At 44.0% G+C, this 17,181-nt stretch overlaps 1 protein-coding gene and 1 long non-coding RNA gene across 14 annotated transcripts in view; one reads left to right on the forward strand and one right to left on the reverse strand.

The window, feature by feature from the left end:
• The window catches only part of LOC137521583 (uncharacterized), a 296,776-nt gene extending 293,464 nt beyond the window's left edge, over positions 1 to 3,312 (forward strand). For all 6 annotated transcript variants that reach the window (XR_011022156.1, XR_011022153.1, XR_011022157.1 and 3 more), the window contains one exon: positions 3,026 to 3,312. This is a non-coding gene — a long non-coding RNA (uncharacterized lncRNA). The remainder of the gene's footprint in view (positions 1 to 3,025) is intronic.
• The window catches only part of ZNF219 (zinc finger protein 219), a 130,892-nt gene that overhangs the window by 56,394 nt on the left and 57,317 nt on the right, over positions 1 to 17,181 (reverse strand). For 4 of the 8 annotated variants that reach the window (XM_068240835.1, XM_068240851.1, XM_068240869.1 and 1 more), the window contains 2 exons: positions 15,587 to 15,639; positions 10,099 to 10,163 (listed from right to left, as the gene is read on the reverse strand). The gene's annotated coding sequence lies outside the window, so the exon portion shown is untranslated. Of the gene's footprint in view, positions 1 to 1,908; positions 2,304 to 2,398; positions 2,716 to 3,583; positions 3,642 to 10,098; positions 10,164 to 15,586; positions 15,640 to 17,181 lie in introns of those variants that run through there. The other 4 variants (XM_068240859.1, XM_068240843.1, XM_068240893.1 and 1 more) reach the window with 3 other exon arrangements.

Here is a 17,181-nt window from a genome sequence, read left to right on the forward strand (position 1 = left end):
CTCCATCTCCTGTATCATCGCCTGTCACTGCTAGAAGCAGGACTCTCTCCCTTTATCATGCCGCCTGGACATATGTGTTTCGGGCACATGTGGGCGTGTGTGTATGCATGTGCCAGCCTGTGAATGGGTGAGAAATGTGGCATGCGTAGCCCTGCATGCTTATGCCCGTGCACCTGTGCCATTATAGCAGTGCATCAAGTCGCCATTACACATTCTGGGGCACAGATGACACAGCAGGATCATGTCTCCTCAATACTTAATGAATAATAATCCTGCACATCATACAGCGACACTGGCAACCTAGCATCATTGTTAATTTCACAACAAATACTGACCATTTGTAAACATGTGTAAATGCTATTCAAATCACTATTTATTTATCAGAATTATTAATGCCTTTCTGTGCCTTTATTTTTATAACAATTTTTTCTCACATTAGTTAGTTCTGTGTTTCCACTTTACACTATGTGAGAGTGGAAAAGTCAGGATGTATCCTGTGTGTCGTGTATGTGGCTAGGATTCACTAACGGACTGGTGTTCAGCAACCTGGAGACTAGCATGTAACTTTTTGTGTGTGCTTGTTTACCCTCTAGAGGAGCCCAGTGTCTGTTCTGCACTGTAACTGTACACATAACTGTGTAGGTTCATGTAATCTCATGTGTGTATTGCACTGTGACAAGCTGCCTCTGCTGTCTGTGTGTGTGTATTCTTGCTGATAAGTTTGCAGCCCGCCTGTGTTTCTCTGTATATATCTGTGAGTGTGCATATTCCTGTGTGTATGTGTGTGCCCATGTAATTTCATCACACATTCATTACTCAGACTCACTCAGCCATGTAATAGAGACAGAGAGAGCGAGAGACAGAAAATCACAAGGCCTCATTCTACCCCCTCCCTGCCCAGGCCCCAGACAGACAGGCGGGCATGTATATGTGGGGCGGGGGTGAGAACCCACCCTTTGCTGCACCCCACTTAACCCTTTCTCAGCGCACAGGAAAGCATGTAAAGTAATGCAGGCTGCTCTGCCACAGACAGGGGATAAATACTCATTATCAAACTGTCTTCTTCTCACTCCATGATGTACAGGGTTAAACCTGTATCTCTCCCCCTCCCTCTTGCACCCTGTCCTGTCTTTCTTTCACCAAAAACCCTTTCACCTTATTCTGTGGCTCCCCCCTCCTTCATTCTCTTCACCCCCCCTACTGCTTCACAGTACAAAGACCCTCTCATTCCCCTAACCCTCCCTCCTTTATTCTCAAATTCCCCCTCTTCCTACCCCCTTCCCCAGCTCGGCAGAGAGGGAGCGAGAGTGAGAGAAGAAAAAACACACACTTAAAGGGAAAAAGTTGCTCTGTTGTTCTCTTAATGTTTCTTTCCTACATTTAAACAGTCTTTCTAAATCACGCTATCCCAGTATCTACATGTTGCCACTTGTCTGCCTTCTCCCTGTCTAATTCTGTCCGGAGCCTCTCTGCATCCTTCTCTGGATTCTCCCTCACTCTCTCGTTCCTCTTTCTGTTTCTCTCCTTCTCTCTCACTCCCTTTCTCCGCCCCCTCTCTCTTCGTTTCCCTCTCTCCTCTTTTCCTCCCTTACTCTCTCTCTCTCTCTCTCTTTCTCCCGTTACTGTCTCTCTTTACCCTCCCTCTCGCCTTCTCCCCCTCCTCTCTACTACCCTCTGCACCTGCTAAGTTTTTTAACCAATAATTCATTTTATTTCACTCCCTTCTTTCACCATTAACAGAAAAAACAAACAAAATTTACCCCCACAATCCACATAAAATACAGCCTCCCAAATCTTACTCCATCCGTACTCCCCAGACCCTCAATGCAGCATATGAGTCTAAAATACCGGACAATAAATGGATAAAATAGTGTTCCCCGAGCAGTAAAGTCTGTGTGTTATACTCACACTCCCGGGCAGAGAAGAGATTATCTGCTCCCGACGTCAGCGCTACGTGGTTGGTGAAGAATTAAACCCATGGCAGGGACAGCGAGATGCCTCTTTGTGCTTTTCATGCGTGCTGCAATTTGCATTTTCTAAGGGCCTTTCATCAAGCATGCGATCTCTCAGGGAGAGTTACACAAAAGCAGCTCAAATCCCCGCCACAAAAATGGATGCCCCCCTTCCTCCCCCTTCTCCTCCTCTATCTCTCTCCTCTCGCTGACTGCTTCTCTCACTTTCTCTCCTTTTCCCTCTCTTTTTAGAAACAGTCTCTCTTTCAGAGCCTCTCTCTTTCCTCTGTCTCTCTTCCTGTCTGCCTATTGATTAATTTCTGTCTGTCAACACTGCTCAGTCTCTCTCGCTCAGCCTGGGCTGCTTTTTTTTTTTTTTTTTTCTTTGATTCTATAATCTCTCTCTCTCCTCCTTCTCTCGCTCACTCATTCCTCTAATATCTCACTTCATTGTTTGCTCTGTCCCGCTTTCCCTCTTCCTCACTCTGCTGAACTCTCTCTTGATTTTTTTCAGTACACTTTTCTTTTGGTTCTCTCTTCCCCTAGCTTCCTCGCTCTCACAGTTTTCCTGTCTGTATCCTCACACAGTCCCTCCCCCTTTACACCTATATAATTCTTTTGAGGTTCTTTCTCTCACAGCGAGTTTCACATCTTTGCTCTCTTTCCCTATCCTGAGTCTTTTACCTATGTTGCCCAGTGCTACTTTCCTCTCATCACCTATGCCCTATAACATGCTGTTCCTCTATTTAGGCAGTCTGTCTCTCCCTATAACCATCCCCTCACCTGTCCCCCTGCATCTGCTTCTGCAGTCTCTTCACTCTCACATGCTTACCTCACATGCACTTGCTTATGTGTCTCCTATAATGCTCAGTCTATCATACCTCTCCCCCTCCACATGGCCCCCTCTGACAATTATTGTGCTTCTTTCCCTTCCCTCACCTCTCTCTTTGTCTTCAATCTGTTGTGGTCATTTATAACATACAGACAAGGTGCCATTCTGTGAGTCTATAATTGTGCCTAAATGCTGTAATGTTTGTTTTCAGTACAGTCTTCTGCCATTTGTATCATTTCAGGTGATGCCTGCTGATGGTTTGGACTGGCATTTTGTGCTCCTTTGTCATCTGACTGCGTGACCAAGATCATGTCTTATTGCAATCTATTTGTGCATACAAGTGAATCCTGCAGGCTTTGCCCACCACTGTCCTGTCCAGAGAAATGAGCCCTTTTGCACAGGTGAAAATCTCATCACCTTATAAATGGGGTGCCTTAATATCTGTTCTGTCATCTCCATTATTTGGTAGAAATATTAGTTGTGTATATTAGCAAAACCAAAAGTGACGTGCCTGTTTACTAATGCCACTGGGACACAAAATGAGTGTAAAGTGAAAGGATGGTATACTAATTAAAAAGAAGTAAAAGTAAAAATTTGGCGTTTGCAAGCACTGCCCATTCATCACTTCTCACAATCCACCTTGCATTTCTACTTTCTCACCCACAGCGTCTGGCTTTTTTGTATTCCTTCCCTATTTCCCCTCATAATTTATCTGCAATATCTTTCCCCGTGCTATTTAATCTACATCAGAGCAGCTCTAGCGCTTCGTTCCTGTTCCATTTTGCATTGGGTACATTACCTGTGTCTTCTGTCTCCATTTCTCTGTCTTCCTGTTTGTTTCGTGCCTCCTCACATATCTGTGAAGACTCAATTTATTGATCAGCAGATAATGAGGACACAGTCTGAATGACAACAGAGAGGAGAGAGAGACAGAGGCAAAGAAGAAACTGCTATCACCTTTCACACACACAGACATATATCCTTCTCGGGGATTCACAAATATGTACACTTTATAGATAAAATCCAACTGCAAATCTGCTCGTACAGCTTGAATATATCTGCATTAATTAATACAGCACAGCTGTTCATTTTTCTGCTTAATTCCTTTTAATTTCAGTCTAAAAGGGCAATGCTGTAGTGGGAAAAATACCTACGCTGAGGCTATACAGGCTTCCTTTCCTTGTACTGATCCGCTGGCTTCACTACCAATACTACTACTACTACTACTACCAATACTACTACTACTACTACTGTGTTACTGACCTAGAAAACAAGTCAGAGTTCCCTGGGCAGCGCCTAGAGGCTCATTCTGGACCAGTGACACACTGACGCCTGGTACACACATCCAATTTTGATTGGCCAATTTTAACACTTCCATGTAGTATGACAGCTTACCTGCACACTCTGGTGATAGTTTTCAGTCTGTTGACCCTCATTCTAAATGAAGGTGGTAACATTTGTCAATGATTGACCAATCAAATTTGAATGTGTGTATGCACCCTTAACAGTGAAGCAGGAGGGTCTGCATGACAAATGGATAATGGCAATGACAGCACACGTTGTCTTCTCAAAACAGGTTCCCCTTTTAAAACGACCACTTGCATTTCAAAACATCTGATACACGGTAAAAATTATTTTGCTATTCAGAATATATGTTGTAAGCTGTTAGTTGCCTGTAGGCTAGCACATTATAATCTATAATTATAACAGTCATGGTTTAGATGCAGCAAGACTCATTCCAGCGTAAAAATATGTTTACTCTATAAGCTAGAGCAGAACAATGACCCACTGTGACCAGAGATAGATCACCCTCCTGTGATCTGACGGCAGGTAACAGATACGTGATGGATTGCCAAGGGTTACTGTGTTATGCAGTGTCTTCATTGGTCTTTACACTGCTCAGAAAAAGGCCACACATGTCTGTGTCTTTCCAGCACGCTTGGAGAGTGTTGTAAGTGGTCTTCCAGATCAGGACATATTGGAGCATCTAGTATAACACAGCTTACTTTTGAACATATGGGCTGATAGTGACCTGAATACCAAACTCAAAGTCAATCAGGGAGTGGCATTTAATGTTCCGTATTGCCCTATTTGATCAGATTTCAGAAAAAAGTTCTGTTCAAGAATCTATGAAGCTGCTGCGCTGCCAAGTCTGTATTGCCTGATGCAGTAATGGCATGAGCCACCTCTGTGGCAAGCGCCATAAGGAGAAAAAAAAAAAAAAAAGCAGCGACAGCTCTTCGCCAGGTCCCTCTGTGCAACAGCCATACACACGGCGCACAGAGGGACACAGATTCGGCGGAAGCTGTCGCCGAAGGTTCCTCCCGTACCCCCCCCCCCCCCCCCCCCCGCCGGAAGCTCCATACATTGTGTATGGAGTTGCTGTCGCTAGTCCGCATACACACGGCGGACTAGTGACAGTTGCGTCAAAGTTGCAGGAACAGCTCTGAGTAGCGACGGTTGGGGGTGCGCGCCTCATACACACGGGCGACTTGTCACCGCAACTTGTGGTTGCGGCGACAGTTGTAGTCCGTGAGTATGAGGCTTAAAACTATGTGGCTGTTGAGCCACTGCTGCTCCCCTGGTCCACTTGACAAAAGAAGTTTATCAACAGCCATAAGTCCACCTAACCCTCTAATGTTAAACTTTATAGCGCTATAATCGCAAAATGTGAAATAGTAAGTTATGAAACCAGCATGGAAATAGTTTCTGCATCCTGTTTAAATAATTTGATTGGACTTGCGTTATACAGCAAACATACAGTGCGAGACAGGTCCACTTCTGGTAGCACACATTGTGAAATTACGGGAAAAAGGGGAGGATGCACTGTCTAGAGCCCATGCTCCTTTCTGCAGTCAAATCCGAAAGCTGCTAAGATTAGAGTTCTTTCTTAATCATACAAGATAGAAAAGTTGTATTAGTCTGTCACCTCATGTACGGTCTATCAGGGCAAAGCCATTGGCTGCCCTGGAAGGTCAAGTCCAGCTATAGCAACACATCTGTAGTGTAAAGTCACTGTCTTACAGTTTACACGCTGATAGAGATCTGGGGGACAAACAGCACTGCAAAGAAAAACTATAACTATACTTGCTGTATATTCTGGCGTATAAGACGGGTGTCATTGATGCCGGGTGATACGCAATGCTGATAGATGATACGCGTACACGACATGCTGATGTTTACACGATGCTGACATGTGATGCGTCTACGTGATATGCTGATGTTTAATTACCGGGTGCTGGAGATTTGGCGGTCGCCCCATATGCTGGGGGGAAGCTCTCAGCTGATGCTGCAAGGCCTGGGATGCCAAGGGTATGGAAGAAAGAGATTACACTGTGCCCATAAAACATGCATTTTCCACCTGTCTGGACCGCCCTATCCTGTTACCGCCTCTCAGATCTTGCTGCTGAGGACTGTAGCTAGGCATGTGCAAGATCTGAGAGGCGGAGAAGGAGGTAAATGGGATACAAGGGTGGGCCAAAAGGTGAAAGAGGCGAGTTTTATGGGCGCAGTGCGATCTATTCTTCTATACCTCTCTGAAAAACAGGGAGACAGAGAAAGCTGACCAATCCCCTTGGAGACAGGTAGAGCTGACCAACCCAACCAGTCAATCGCCTGTATACTGTTATACAGTGGAGGAAATAAATATTTGACCCCTCACTGATTTTGTAAGTTTGTCCAATGACAAAGAAATGAAAAGTCTCAGAACAGTATCATTTCAATGGTAGGTTTATTTTAACAGTGGCAGATAGCACATCAAAAGGAAAATCGAAAAAATAACCTTAAATAAAAGATAGCAACTGATTTGCATTTCATTGAGTGAAATAAGTTTTTGAACCCTCTAACAATAAAAGACTTAATACTTAGTGGAAAAACCCTTGTTTGCAAGCACAGAGGTCAAACGTTTCTTGTAATTGATGACCAAGTTTGCACACATTTTAGGAGGAATGTTGGTCCACTCCTCTTTGCAGATCATCTCTAAATCCCTAAGGTTTCGAGGCTGTCTCTGTGCAACTCTGAGCTTGAGCTCCCTCCATAGGTTTTCTATTGGATTAAGGTCCGGAGACTGACTAGGCCACTCCATGACCTTAATGTGCTTCTTCTTGAGCCACTCCTTTGTTGCCTTTGCTGTATGTTTTGGGTCATTGTCATGCTGGAACACCCATCCACGACCCATTTTCAGTTTCCTGGCAGAGGGAAGGAGGTTGTCATTCAGGATTTCACGATACATGGCTCTGTCCATTTTCCCGTTAATGTGATTAAGTTGTCCTGTGCCCTTAGCAGAAAAACACCCCCAAAGCAAAATGTTTCCACCCCCATGCTTGACGGTGGGGATGGTGTTTTGGGGGTCATAGGCAGCATTTTTCTTCCTCCAAACACAGCGAGTTGAGTTAATGCCAAAGAGCTCTATTTTGGTCTCATCAGACCACAGCACCTTCTCCCAGTCACTCACAGAATCATTCAGGTGTTCATTGGCAAACTTCAGACGGGCCTGCACATGTGCCTTCTTGAGCAGGGGGACCTTGCGAGCCCTGCAGGATTTTAATCCATTGCGGTGTAATGTGTTTCCAATGGTTTTCTTGGTGACTGTGGTCCCTGCTAATTTGAGGTCATTCACTAACTCCTCCCGTGTAGTTCTAGGATGCTTTTTCACCTTTCTCAGAACCATTGACACCCCACGAGGTGAGATCTTGCGTGGAGCCCCAGAGCGAGGTCGATTGATGGTCATTTTGTGCTCCTTCCATTTTCGAACAATCGCACCAACAGTTGTCACCTTCTCTCCCAGCTTCTTGCTAATGGTTTTGTAGCCCATTCCAGCCTTGTGCAGGTCTACAATTTTGTCTCTGACATCCTTGGACAGCTCTTTGGTCTTTCCCATGTTGGAGAGTTTGGAGTCTGCTTGATTGATTGATTCTGTGGACAGGTGTCTTTTATACAGTTGACTAGTTAAGACAGGTGTCCTTAATGAGGGTGACTAATTGAGTAAAAGTGTCTAACCACTCTGTGGGAGCCAGAACTCTTAATGGTTGGTAGGGGTTCAAAAACTTATTTCACTCAATGAAATGCAAATCAGTTGCTATCTTTTATTTAAGGTTATTTTTTCGATTTTCCTTTTGATGTGCTATCTGCCACTGTTAAAATAAACCTACCATTGAAATGATACTGTTCTGAGACTTTTCATTTCTTTGTCATTGGACAAACTTACAAAATCAGTGAGGGGTCAAATAATTATTTTCTTCACTGTATACTGGGTACCACATACAGTACAGCACCAGTATCTGTTTATACATAGAACCAGTATATAATGTCTTTTTTATTTTATTTGGTGTGCGTTGGAAGAGGGGTAGTCTTATACAGTCAGTAACTCTATATTTTAACTGGAAAAGTTGGGGGGGGATGTCATCTTACACACCCAGTCGTCTTATACGCATGACTATACGGTATGCATAGTACATGCTATAGCTATGCATTACCTTGTGAAGGGGACCTATTTATTTAAAAGTGGCAACCTGTTAACAGACTGACACATCTTTGTTTGCCCACTTGGAAAATTAGGTTGCCCCTTTATTTATAATTAATCCATGGCAACAATCCATAACTATATTCAATTCAATGGAGTCTCAGCTCACAAACTGCAAATTAACATTTTCCCATAAAAGAAAAGAGGCCTCCACTGGCTTGCACTGTAGTTGTGAATTGCCATTTTTCTAAAGTGCTGAAAGGGTGCCTGAAAGTGGCAATCAAGCTGATCACTCCTTTTGTTCCCTTTGCCACAATTTGTTAATTTGCTGCCTGTCTTCCCGTCCCCACAGGACAGCACATACTGCTTGGCTGTAGATAACTAACATGTTTGTACAACACTCCTTCCCAAAACTGACACCATAAGGCCTCTGTAACATGGGAGGCTGAAGGCTCTTGGTAGTGCTTGGCCTGGGTGATGGAGAGGCAGCCACTATATTGAGTCACATCTGCAATTATATTCAGACATGACATGTTACATATTTTGCAGCCAGGTAACACCACAGTGAGTCAAGCGATAACACAGGTGAGGTTACAAATGCAACCGAAAGGTGCTGGTGGCCTGCAGTCTGAACAGGCCCTCAAGTGCTCAGTCTCCTGTGTGAAAGAGGCCTCAGGGTCTGAACACACTAGTGCACTTCTGTCCAATTTTCATCAACACATACATTTTACAGACTGATACATGTTGCTGGAAAGAGGACAGAAGCACACCAGTGTGTTCAGGCTGTAACAATTCAGGAAATGTTGGTTGACAGAAATCAAGCGCATGCTCCAAAAGTTGTTGGCCCTCACATCACCAGGTATGATATGCATATATTCTGTATGTTCTTCATATGATTACCTAGGTTACCTCCCACAAACATACCATTAGATGTTTCCCCACAAACTCTCCCCCCCCCCTCCCAAAAAAAGAAAAAAAATATCCAGCCCTGTGGAAAAAACACTGTACACAAATGCACTTTCTGTATAGTTCAGTATATCCCATTTTCAAATCAGCTACCGTGTTTCCCCGATAGCTACCGTGTTTCCCCGACAGTGTCATATTAATTTTTGCTTCAAATATAGTGCTAGGGTTTATTTTCAGGGGATGTATTATATTTCAATGAACACACAAGTTTCTGTGCTGTGTGTCCTCCTGCCTTCCCCACTGTGACGCCTCTTCCTCTGCTGGATGCACCTCTTGTGTGCCCCTGTATTCCCCTTGTACCTTTAGTGTCCTCATGGTGTACCCCTCTGTCCCCTTGTCTTTCTCTATCCCCTAAACTTCTGTGTCCCATGTAATCCTATGTCCTCCTGGTGACCCATGTACTCCGATGTCCCCCTGCATCCTCCTCTTATCCCTAGCTCCATGTCGTGCTGTCCTGCGATGTCCTGCGGGACCATGGCTCTATTATTGGGCCAATCACCGCACTCTGAGTAGCAGCCAGTGCAGTGATTGGCCCAATGACGGAGCCTTGGTCCTGCCCGTGAGACCATCGGCTCCAGTAGAAACACAAGTTGCCATACTTTTCTACCTTACTGCATTTAGGGCTTATTTTTTGGGTAGGGCTTATATTTACAGTATGCTCGAAATTCCTGGTAGGGCTTACTGTCAGGGGATGTCTTAATTTCAGGGAAAGAGGGAATATACATTCATGCAATTTATAACCATGTATGTGATCTTGCAGTTAGAGTTTTAGACTTTCTCAGAACAGAGAGGACTGAGCTGGAAACGGAAATGATCTGTACAGTGTCTGGTGTTAGCATGAATGTATTAAGTCAATAGTCACATGACAGAAGAATTACTAAAGGCACCTTGCACACTTGCTTTGTAATTGGTCCAATCCAACAGGTAATGTTCGGTTTTGTAATGACAACAACTGGAATAAAGAAAATGTTATGTTATTCAGGCACTAAGTTAAGTATTTTAGCATATATAAACTGCTAATTATCTCCATATCAATACTGATGGAGGTGAAGCAGTGTACACTTGAAATACCGTATTTTCTGCTGTATAAGACACACTTTTTTTCCTCCAAAAATGGGAATAAAAAGTCCTTGCATCTTATATGGTGAATGCAAGAAATACCCGACTTATGACCGCCCACCGATTCAAACCTCCGCCACGTCGGGGATTCCCTGCATTAAGTCCCTGTGTTGTCCGGTCCCTCCGTGTAATTTAAGTAGCGGCATGTATCAGTGTACCCCGGTTTGTCGCCGCTTCGCCTCACTCTCCTCCCTGCTTATGTGTGCTCCCCTCCGCGCTTGTGTGCGCTCCCCCACCCCGGGTGTGAGATTATCAGCAGTCTTACCTATTCCAGCAGCTCTCGGGGATCGCAGACCTGCTCTCCTCTCTTGCCGCTCCCCCTAGCGAAGGCTTCTACTGATGATGCGTATTGCAGAAGCCATCACTAGAGGACCCGCGAGAGAGGAGAGCAGGTCTGAGATCCCCAAAAGCCGCTGGAGTAGGTAAGACTGCCGCTATGTTAACAACTGGGGGGGGGGGGAGCGCACACAAGTGGTGAGGAGAGCGTGGGGAAGCTGACCACACAGGGAACCAAGGACACACACGGGCGATACGCTACTAGATACAGGTCGCTACACAAATTATATGGGGGGTGGGGGGAGCAGACCACACAGAAAGCCAGGGACACATGGGGGACACCCGAGGACACATAAGGAACACATGGGGGGCACCTGAGGACACATGGGGGACACTAGAGGACATTAATTGAGGAAGAACATCTACAAGATGCTACTGGAATAGAGACGCACCAGGTTTAGTATATATATTTCTTTCCCCGGTTTTTGCCCTCTAAACCTATGTGTGTCTTATATTCTGGAGCGTCTTATATGATGGAAAATACGGTATAACCCTAACCAACTCCACTGTATGATGCATTTAAAAAAAGTGTATTGTGTGTCATACTCTTTATTAGCCCTGCTAAAAAGTAACCGGACCAGCTGTTGCAAGCACGACACAAGTCCAGGCTGTCTTAATGTGACACTGAAGCGAAAAATACACTTATGATATAATGAATTGTATGTGTAGTGCAGATAATTAATAGAACATTAGTAGCAAAGAAAAGTCTCATATTTTTATTTTCAGTTTTATAGCTTTTTTTTTTTTTTTATAAATAACATTGCATCATTCTGTCATATTTGCAATTACAAACCACACTCTGTATTTTAAACTATGAAACAGAGCAGAGATAATCACCTTTTGAACTCCCCTGCAGTAAAACCTTATCTGAAGCGGTGTCTCACTGTTTCTTTGATGTAGAAGTGCTTCAGAAAATAGGACTAACTGGGTCAGAGAGCTTAGAGAAGCTCTTTTGCATAGATAACTGAAGTTTATTAACTCTCCCTGTAATGGAAGCAATATGAGACTTACCGGTAATTCTTTGCTACTAATGTTCTATTTATTAGCTGTACTACACATACAATTCATTATATCATAAGTTTAATTTCACTTCAGATTCCCTTTAAGGTGGCCAATAAACGTTACAATCCGACAGCTAATCGGTCATCTCCAAAGGATTAATTACATTAATCTGATTGAATTTGATAGCGGAAATTCGCTCATTAATGGGCACGATCAATCATTATTTGATGATCGGAAACAATCGGTAATGGGATTGATACCATTAATAGCCACCTTTAGATTTTTCACTCCAGAGGCATGCAGATGACTGCAATCATGCAACCACTATTTCACTAACCTACCAGCAACCACTATTGTCTAATCCAGCCCAAGCAGGGACTGCCAATTGCTGCTACCAAATAACAGACAGCGTTTAGGAAATAGAGACCTGGACTGTAGGATCCACCCCTGGAAAATTTGGCACTATTTCCAAATTCAACAAATGATTTATTTACTCTCATAGATAATAGCGCTGCATGGTAAATGGTTTCCAAGCATGTACAGTGCTGCCCATAATTATTCATACCCCTGGCAAATTTTGACTTAAAGTTACTTTTATTCAACCAGCAAGTCATTTTTTGAGGGGAAATGACATAGGTGTCTCCCAAAGGATAATAAGACGATGTACGAGAGGCATTATTGTGGAAAAAAACATTTCTCAGCTTGTATTTACATTTGAACAAAAAGTGTCCAGTCCTAAATTATTCATACCCTTCACAAACTGCAACAGTCTATGGGAAAATCCAAAGTTCTATACCATTCCAAATAGTCCAAGCTGTTCTAAAGCATCCTAATTACCCTGAGTAATTGGGAACAGCTGTTTTATTCAACTCAACGGGTGAAAAACAGCAGCTCTCTGCAGCTGGTTTGTGGACAGTCATGGCTAAGATAAAGGAGCTCAGTGAGGACCTGCGGCTGCGCACTGTGACTGCTCACAAGTCAGGAAGGGCTACAAGGCCATTTCTAAATGTTTTCAAGTTCCAGTGGCTACAGTGCAAAGTATTATTAAAAAATACAAGATGTTCCGCACTGTGGAAAATCTCAGAGGAAGTGGTCGGAAGACAAAAGTGACACCTGTGCTGACCAGGAGGATAGCAAGAGAGGTGAAAAAGAATCCAAGGATCACCACCAAGGCCATCCTGGTGAATCTGGGTTCTGCTGGTGGCAATGTCTCAAGGCAGAAAATGCAACGGACACTGCACTCTACTGGGTTCCACGGATGCAGACCACAGAGGACGCCACTTCTCCAGAAAAGGCACACAAAAGCTTGCTTCGCCTTTGCAAATGCTCATCTGGACAAAGAAGGTCTTCACAAAGAAGGTCTTCTTCACAAAAATTTAATTGTTTGGTCACAATGATGCTTCCTTCATTTGGCTTAAAAAAGGAGAAGCCTTCATCCCAAAGAACACCATTCCCACTGTCAAACATGGTGGTAGGAAGCGAATGCTTTGGGTTGTTTTTTCATCCAATGGACCAAGGAACCTAATCACAGTAAACAGCACCATGAAAAAAGAGTAATACATGAGGATTCTCAATGACAGCATCAGGTAGTTTGCAGAGAAATTTGGCCTTGGCCACATTTCAGCATGACTAGGACCCAAAACACACAGCAAAAGTGGTGAAGAAATGGTTGGCAGACAACAACGTTTTGGAGTGACCCAGTCAGAGTCCTGACTTGAATCCAATTGAGAATCTGTGGAGGGTGCTAAAGATCAGAGTGATTGCAAGAAGACCCTCCAACCTGAAAGATTTGGAGTTCATTGCTAAAGATGAATGGGAAAAAACACCCGTGGAGACATGCAAAAAGCTGGTCTGCAACCATAGGAAACATTTGATTGCTGTAATAGCTAATAAAGGCTTTTCTATTGATTATTAACCACTTGCCGACCGCCCACTCATAACGTGCGTCGGCAAAGTGGTAGCTGCAGGACCAGAGACGCACATCTGCGTCGCCGGCTGCAGGCTAATTAATCAGGAAACAGCCGCTCGCGCGAGCGGCTGCTTCCTGTCAATTCACGACGGGGGGCTCCGTGAATAGCCTGCGGGCTGCCGATCGCGGCTCGCAGGCTAAATGTAAACACAAGCGGAAATAATCCGCTTTGTTTACATTTTTACAACGTTGCTAACAGTAGCAGCGTTGTACTAGATCAGCGATCCCCGGCCAATCAGCGGCCGGGGATCGCTGTCACATGACAGGCAGGAGCCTGTCAGAGGCTGCACAGGACAGATCCGTTCCTGTGCAGCCTCCGATCTCCGGGGCAGGGAGGGAGAAGAGGGAGAGGGGGAATCCTGCCGTGGAGGGGGCTTTGAGGTGCCCCCCCGCCACCCACACGCATGCAGGAGCAATCAGACCCCCCCAGCACATCATCCCCCTAGTGGGGAAAAAAGGGGGGCGATCTGGTCGCTCTGCCTGTTATTTGATCTGTGCTGGGGGCTGTAGAGCCCACCCAGCACAGATCTTAGAAATCAGCGCTGGTCCTTAAGGGGGGTAAAGGCTGAGTCCTGAAGTGGTTAAGAAGGGTATGAATAATTTTGGACTGGACACTTTTTGCTCAAATGTAAATAAAAGCTGAGAAATGTTTTTTTCCACAATAATGCCTCTTGTACATCGTCTTATTATCTTTTGGTAGACACCTATGTAATTCCCCCTCAAAAAATGACTTGCTGGTTGAATAAAAGTAACTTTAAGTCAACATTTGCCAGGGGTATGAATATTTCAGAGCAGCACTTTACATATTGAATATTAGAGAATATTGAAGTAATGCAAATGAGTCCAACTTGATACAAATTTGTACAACAGGACATCAACAGATTAGGTTTTAGTGAACAGTTTTGCATCCAATTTGTATTCAAGGTGTGTGATTTAAGTCCCTGGGGGGATGGGGGTCACGCCACTGTTGTTTTCATTTCAGTTGCAGCCTGATTGAGTGCTGCCAATTTTTTCCCTGTTCTTTAGTTGATGGAAATTTGTTTGGTTACAATGTGTATGCAGACTTGAGCTGGACTAAACAAATGCTGCTGCAGTTGATTTTGCTTGGTCCAATTTTAATCTCTGGTCCAACTGCAAACACATTTACATCAGCTCGAAAAAAAAAATGTGCATGTCATTGATTATCTCTATCACTAGCTACTGCATAAATTACAATAAAGTTGCAGTCTTCTAAAATGGATCAACTTAGAAAAACTATGATCTATTAAAGAGCCCCAGTAGAACCCAAAGTTAGATTTGGAGTTCATTGGTAGCTTTTCCCTGAACTGCCCCTGAGTGGCAGGTCTGTAAATATATCCACAATGATGGCTGCCACAGTTGCCAACTACAAAATATGGACCAAGTTACTCTTTTACCAGCAAAGGGAGCAACAGTTTCTCAACAAAAGAGGTTTTACTTGGTCATTCTGTAAAGCCAGTCCCATGACTCACAGCACAATAAGCATAGCCTTCCATCCAAGCTCTGTTACTCAGCACAGGCCCTCTGTGACTCTGCCGACAGTGAACAGCAGAAACAGTGATGAGGTCATCCCTCCGCTCTTTCCTGTTGCATTCAAGCACCAACTGTTATAATAAAACTGCTGTGCAATTGGGTTAATTGGCTCAAACTATCAAGCCCTCTCTTTAACCTTCTGAATACTGCTGTCCAGAGATTACATGAAGTTGATAAAAAGACAGAATTAGTTAGGTCCTGATGCACAAAAGCAGCGTTACATTTGTTGTGCGTAGGCAGCGCATGGCAATTGTACCACCGGTAGCATAAATTTGCCATGTGCTACCTGTGCGGTGCACATTTACAGCTGCTTTATGCATACGGCCCTTAGAGTGTAAAGCCAAGCTAAACCTTTTCTCTAGCTTTAGATAACATAGGATAGAGTTAGAACATCTCACCTTTTTGCTGCATTTTTCCCTTTTGGTAAGATTTTTTTCATCCATTCCTGGACCTGTCATAGTGGGCAGAAATACAGAAAGTAAAAATACAAAATAAAAAGGATGTCCTTAAAGAGGAACATAAGGTTAGCTCAAAACAAACTGTTTCACTTACCTGGGGCTTCTCCAAGCCCCCAGCAGCCGTACTGTTCTGCACTGGTCCTGCACAATCCTCCATTCTCCCGCCACCAGTTAGTTTCATTACCGTTGACTTGTAAGTCGACGGCAACTACACTTGCTCGCCCCGGGCCACGCAGTTGCTGTCGACTTACAAGTCAACGGTAATGAAACTAGCTGGTGGCGGGAGAACGGAGGATCCCGCAGGACCGGCGTGGGACAGGGCGGCTGCTGGGAGCTTGGGGAAGCCCGAGGTAAGTGAAACTGTTTGTTTTAAGCTAATCTTCAGTTCTGCTTTAAATGATAAATACCCTCAGTATTAAGAAAACAGTCCTTCAGTTTTCAGTGAGTTCTGAAGACACATTTTTTATTTGCTTTAATCTTTCTTTACGACAATCTGGCTGCTCTTGAACTGCTTGCTAATCTACAAAATTTGAAAAACACAACATTCCATGGAACAGTGTAAAATGTAAATTCCATACCTTGTAGTGATAGTAGCCATATAGCCAAAATCAGCTATATGAAACTTGATTATATGTGGCTGGTTGTTTACAGCTGCATATGAGCTGTGCACCAGTAGTTGTGAATGCACGAGATGTAGAGAACTCTAGTTGTGAATGCACGAGATGTAGAGAACTCGTGCTTTTTACCATATACAGTAATGGCCTTGAAGGTGGTGAATGTGGGTATGACAGTCATGCTTACCAAAGTGCAAGCCATTGTGAAATGTCCAAAGTTTAACCCTCCCCATCAAGTTCTGCAAGCACTGAACAGATGCACACTTCCTGCTTGATGGCGCAATAAGCTGGACAACTTAAGACTGCCATAGGAATCTACAGCTAGACGTCCTACAGAATTACAGCTGGTAGGGAAAGAGAGGAAATCTGAACCTTGATCAACCTTTGAAAGCCTTCACAAAGATGAAAATAACTATGATACCCACACTCACCTACACTCACACCATCATACAGAAATGGGTGGAGTTCTTCTTCAAATGCTTTTTTTCGTAGATTGTTGATGGAAGATAAATTTGTCAATGCCTTGAGCACTTTTCAGCGACTTTAGTAGAAGCCTTTTTTGGTTCCTTTAGTACCTCTTCACCAAAAGTCATGCGGTCACAAAAAAATCTGATGATTATGTGTAGTTGTCATGGAGTGTCTTGACTAGTAGCTCTGTTCATTAGCTCTGTTCACACAATGTGGAATCTTAAATAGGCTATGGGATCACCCCGCAGGAAGCAGGGAGAAAAAAATAGAGCACTAAATCAAATCAACAACTTGAATATCAGGGTAGACAGCGAGCACACTAGGTCAGAAAGGTGGGAGGAGGCAACAGACCAAGAGGACATCATGGCAAAGAATGAGTAACTAGCAAAGGTCAATCCGGGTGGCAGGCAAGGCAGTAAGTGAGTAACTAGTAGAGGTCAGTTCAGGTGGCAG

The sequence above is a fragment of the Hyperolius riggenbachi genome, chromosome 1, assembly GCF_040937935.1.
Source record: "Hyperolius riggenbachi isolate aHypRig1 chromosome 1, aHypRig1.pri, whole genome shotgun sequence".
In the NCBI taxonomy this organism is placed as follows: domain Eukaryota; kingdom Metazoa; phylum Chordata; class Amphibia; order Anura; family Hyperoliidae; genus Hyperolius; species Hyperolius riggenbachi.